This window comes from Myodes glareolus, chromosome 9 (assembly GCF_982192425.1).
Source record: "Myodes glareolus chromosome 9, mMyoGla1.1, whole genome shotgun sequence".
Lineage (NCBI taxonomy): Eukaryota > Metazoa > Chordata > Mammalia > Rodentia > Cricetidae > Myodes > Myodes glareolus.
In genome coordinates, this window is record NC_142034.1 from 89,923,578 (window position 1) to 89,929,108 (window position 5,531).

A 5,531-nucleotide genomic window follows, 5' to 3' on the forward strand; every position below is an offset into this window, starting at 1 on the left:
GTAAATAAATATATAATAAAAAGAAAGGTAAAATGTCTAAACGGGTTTGGGGGGTGCCAGAGAGCTACCTGGTAAGGAGGTGGATGGCTCAGAGCTAGTTTTTGCTGGCCCAGAACCCAGACTGCTGCTGCACTTCGTTGGAAGGCCACCAGAGCAAGCCTCTTTCCCACTCACACACACTCACACGTGCACTTGCACTCCCAGCAGGCTGCAGTTTCACTCCACACCCAGCCGCCAACCTCAAGAAATAGATTTCTCAAAAGCTAGGGCTGGATATGAGTCACAGGCAATTCCGTCTTGTTTGGGGTGCAAGACTTCCTACTAGTTGGCACCTAGAGAGGGTTAGTGAGAAGATGTGGTCCTAACCCCAAGGGAAATTCCCACAATTGTATGACAGCTTGGGAAGAACATGGTCCCTGTTCCCAGAAAGGATGTTGTGCCCCCAGTCAAGGATTTGAAATTTGGGGGGCCTGAGGCTTACGGTGTGCAGCTGAGGTAGTAGGGAGAGGAAGATGTGAGCAGTATGGGGTCCTTTAGAAGAGTCTTCAGGATCATAGGTGGAAGGGGGTACTAACATCTACATTCAAATCAGGACATGGGAAGGGAAGCAGGCCATTAATCCTTGGTGTCACACTTGATCTGAGGCTTCCAGACTTTCCCTGGGAGTAGCAGGCTTTGAAGAAAGGGCAGGAGAACCCCACAGCACCTTCCATCCGTCCTGCCACCCTCTCCACCCCCTCCCATAAAACCTCGGGCCTTGAAGGAAAGGGTGAGGACGGTCACTCAGTGCTCTCCTTTGCCCACATCAGGACAGTCAAGCCTGGAAGAGAATGGAGCAGACATCCTCTCCTCCATTGCATCATGGTAGGGGAGGAGATGGAGCCTGCTGGGGAGGTGAGCAGCCATAGAGGCTGATCCTAAGATTCCCTGGGAGACAAGGAGTTGGACTGCCATGAAGGCTCTGACCAGACCTCCTCTTCTCTCCTTCCTTCTCAAGTAGAAATGCTTCTCCCTCTGCCTTCCACCCTCCTGATTCCTCAACTCACAGTGTGGAATGGAGGGCAGAGGAACAAGAAAGGTCAAGGAGTATGGAAAGCAGCCGCAGCTCTGACCATGCTCGCTGCACCCAGGGGTCAATTCCCCTGGTAGCCTTCCTCCTAGGCCACCACAGAGGCACTCCCTGGTGATAGTGAGGCCGACCTACCCGCCCAGCACCTCTTTGAGGAAGCAGAGCCCTGTCTCCACCACTGAGTCACAGGGTGGGCCGAGAGCATTGCACCAATCCCGGCAACAGGATAATGCAAAACAACAGCCCTGTCTGGTGAAACCACAGGAAGACAGAAATTCAAACAGTCACCCGTCAACACAAGACACCTTTCTGGGCCCAGAGATCAGACAGACACCTGGGCTTAATCTGAGGGAGCAAAGAAACATTGAAAATAGATATTCTTAGTCAAAGGTTTGCAAGAAAGAACTTCTCCCAGTTGTATCCTAGGGTAGACACATGAGAACCACCAGAGACCCCATGGAGTCTCACTCAGTGATAGCCCCCATTACACAAGGGCAGCTGCTTACGTACAGCAGAGCGCTGAACCCCAGAGTGCACAGGCCACCGTGTATTCAAGGAAGCGTCTAAAGGAAAAAAGAAGAAGAAGAAGAAGAAGGTACACACAGAAACTATTATAATATAAACCGCTTTTGCCATGGGAATTAATAGCCAGGACGATGGGAGCCTGTGGGTGACAGGAAGTGGCTGAGCAGATATCTCTGAAGAAAAATTCTTATATAGGGCCGTGGTGGCCCTTGAGCAAAGCTGCGGTCTGACAGAGTCTTGGGGGTAGCCACTTTTCCCTTACAGCTGCCTACTTCGTTCCCTTTTGTCTTAGGGCTGGCAAAAGTTACTTGGTTTTGATTCCGACAAAGCTCACGGTGAGAAACACAAAGCACGATGTCTTAGGAAGCACGATTTCTAGAACAAGACTTGGCCGCAACAGTTTATGGGCTCGGATAACCTGCAAACCCAGGTTGCCTGAGCCCAGCTCCTTGGCTGTTATTAACAGAGGCGATGTCATTTCTTCCCAGCAGAGGGCAGAGCAGCTTCTCCGTTCCCGGCCCACAGCTGAAAGAAATGCTATTGAGGGAAGAAAGGTTGCAAAGCCTACAAGCCTTCAGCTGCTCGGGTGTGATAAAGACCTCAGTGTTTCTTCTTGGACTACACCGTCACATCACGGGTTGTACCCAGAGATTGCAGGGATGAGCTCTGGGGCTGAAGCATCTTGAAGAGCCCGGCGGTAGTCCCTCATCGATGAGCCTAGGGAAGTGGCATCCGGCTTCTCTGAAACTCTGACTCCCCACTCCTGCCCCAGGTTAGAGCTTATTTGTTCATGTACTGTGGAGATGCTAGTGTCGATGTGTGATCTTGGTTAAAGCGGAGTTGGGCTGCTGCCCGTGTTGTGGATCCCATCGTGGGCTATGAAAGCACCGCTTCCGGCGCCATGTGCTGCTGTTTGGACCAGGCTTGCAGGACCACTCAGCAGTCTCCTGCTCAGAGACTAAGTCAGTTCCGCTACAGGAAGGAAGAGGAGAGGACTCTGGATTTCACTTCCGGGATTCAGAAAGCACCCGAGTACTGTGTCTGCCTTCCCTTTTTAGAAAAACCCTGCCTTCTAGGGTTGCCTTCAAACCTCAGTTCATCTGTGCTGGGAACAGAAAGGCTCCTGCCAAACTCTTTACCCTATGGGATGAGAGAGACACCCTCTGTGGCCCTGCTTCTCCCTGTGTTGACATGTCTTTCTCCCCTGCTTTCTGCCGGCTCTCTTTCTCTTTCTCTACCCTTCTGGTTGGTTCCTGTTAGTCCCAAAGACCACCACCCCAAATCATCATGGCTAAATCAATTAAAACAGTTCATTAAAGCAGGCTTTTAAATTCTTGTACACGGGCTGCGCCCCCCCCCACCCCACACGCAAGACAGGGTTTAAGAGGTCAGCTTTGGATGTGAGAAAGACAGTGTTTTTATAATGCAGGAGTAGGGGGTTTCCAAATGGGGAATTTGGAGGGCAAGTCAGCAGAACCTTAAAGTACCAACTGAGTCATAACAGCCTTCTGAAACAAAGACATGATTTCAAGATGGTCATAGCTAGGTAGTGATAACAACCTTTTGGAACAAAGGTCGGGCTGCAAGATGGTTATAAACAACTTTTTGAAACAAAGCTATGGCTGGCATTTCTTGAAACAGATAGTTCAGCACAATTTGTAGTTAGGTTACAGGTGGGGCATAGCCCAATCCTCGAGAAACAGAGGTTTAATCTCAAACAGGAACAAACCTAGTTTGCCTTTGCTCTCAGATGGCTTTGAAGCCTAAGATGGAGACAGACCGGTTCATCAGTTCCCTCCCCTTATTTACTTCTTGCTCCCTCCAGGTGGTGAGATAGCACAAGCATGTCTCTCCAGTATGAGGTTCAGCTGCACAGAAACTCAGTTGATTCATGGTTGGTCCTACCCTTCTCAGCTACGTCAGCGTTTATTTACATCTAGGACACCAGTGGACCGACTTAGTTAGGCGGTCCCAAGAACAGGAAAATTGCAATGATAAACAGTAGTGTTACTTTCTCCTAGGTGCTGAACCGGCGCCCAGGCAGCTGCTGATCTCAGAGCAGGCGCAGAGAGGGAACCCTCAGGAGTCTCTAGGGTGGTGTCACTGACTGAGGTGTCTTTTAGCCTGTTCTATATAGTGAGTTCCAGGTTAGCCAGAACCAAGCAATCTCTCTCTCTCTCTCTCTCTCTCTCTCTCTCTCTCTCTCTCTCTCTCTCTCGTGTTTATTCCATATTTAAATCTGGCTTGCTCTACTTCACATAATCTCTAGCTCCATCCATTTTCCCGTGAATGTTGACATAAAAGCAAAAGGAAGAACTGTTTGGAGGGAGGGGGGAAGAGAAGACCAACAAAGGGGATGACAAGGGAGGGCAATGGGAGTCCAACCGAGAACAAAGTATAATGATGACTGTATTATAAAATGTCTCAATGCCATTTCTCTGTACGCTAACCAAAATGAATTAAGATACCAGCAGCAACGACAGCAAAGTCACGGCTCCAGAATCAGCTGCAGGGCTTCTTTCCCTCCCCCGGCCCCTCTAAGGGTCCTCACCTTGACTTGTGGATCCTGGAATCTCAAGGGAGAAGCCAAGCCCAAGGTTGCCTGTGGCACCCACCTGACACCTCCATAAAGGAACAAGGAATGCACACATAACTTGGAACCTCCACAAGTCTGAAGCCATGATACCCCTTTCCTGGGAAATGGAGTAATATTTCAAACTAAACCACAGACACTTAGGTCTCATTTGCATGGGACCTCAGGTCCCCGCCCTGTCACTCAGCCGCTGGGTGTCTATGGACAAGTCACTCTCTGTCTTGATTCTGAGGGTCTTTGTCTGCAAAATGGGAATAAATGAGTGTCTTCCTGCCAGCACGGATGGACTAGGAGCCTGGTGAGAACACAGCTTGGTTGTGGCGTGTAGCCACTGTGTAGCCATGTTACTGTCACTCCTGACCATTACAGACAGCCCAGGGCTGCTCTCTCTACCTCAAAGGCTACACATGAGACTTTGGGTGCCCTTACCCAAATCAAATGTGAGTGACATCCTCAGGGTGCCTTTAAGACATGAAGGGTCTGTGCCGCTGATAGATTTCCCACTTAAATGCACCGATCCCTTGTTATACTTCCAGCAAAATCAAACTGCTGTGGACAAGCAGGGCTTGTCAAGGAGCAATTGCTTGGCGATTTTCCTTTTTTCCGAAGCAGAAGCAAAGTGAGATGAAGAAGGGAGACCTAGGGAAGATAGGGAAGCGCCCACATTCCCCACCCTTTCCCTTTTCTGGGTGTAATGTTCTCTGCAGGGTTGGGAGGCTGCCTCGGAGCCAACTCAGCACTGTCCTTGGAGGGCAGGCCACAGGGATGGCACCTGAAGGCGGGGGGGGGGGGAATGGAGTCAGTCAGTCTTAGGCAGAGGATCCTGGAAGCCACAAGGGCCTGCGATCCACTGCTAAATAATTCTACGAGAGGGGTCTGTCTGAGAGGGAGAGAGAGAGAAAGATGAACTTCCAAAGTGGGGTGACCACTTGCCTTATTAGAATTAGAATTATCCAAGGGCTTCTTAGAGACGCAGGTCTCTATCATCCACAGAAAAGAACGCACTCCTGGGATGAAGCTGGGGACAGGACAGCACGCTAAGTGAAATGAGCCAGGCCCAGGAGGACAAACCCTGGATTAGCTTTCTCACACATGGAATCCTCAAAGTCAGGCTGGTGGTGAAGGGCAGAATGGTGGGTTCTGTAGGCTGGGGGTGGAAAGGGGAAGCAGAAGTTGCTCAGATCTAGTGTTCTGCTGCCCAGCAGGATGGTGAAGGTTAGCAGTAATGCGTTCCTTAGTTCAAAACAGCTAGGAGAGAGGCTGTTGGATGTCCTTACCCCGAAGAAATGATGAATGCTGGTGGCAGGCCTGCTAGTCGCCCTGGTTTGAACATTTCATAAATTG

The 5,531-nt window shown here is 50.2% G+C and overlaps 1 long non-coding RNA gene across 1 annotated transcript in view; it reads left to right on the forward strand.

The window, feature by feature from the left end:
• Positions 1–4,463, forward strand: part of LOC148121017 (uncharacterized) — a 13,957-nt gene extending 9,494 nt beyond the window's left edge. Inside the window, exon 2 of the long non-coding RNA XR_015738898.1 lies at positions 2,083–4,463. This is a non-coding gene — a long non-coding RNA (uncharacterized LOC148121017). The remainder of the gene's footprint in view (positions 1–2,082) is intronic.
• The last annotated feature ends 1,068 nt before the right edge of the window (positions 4,464–5,531 follow it).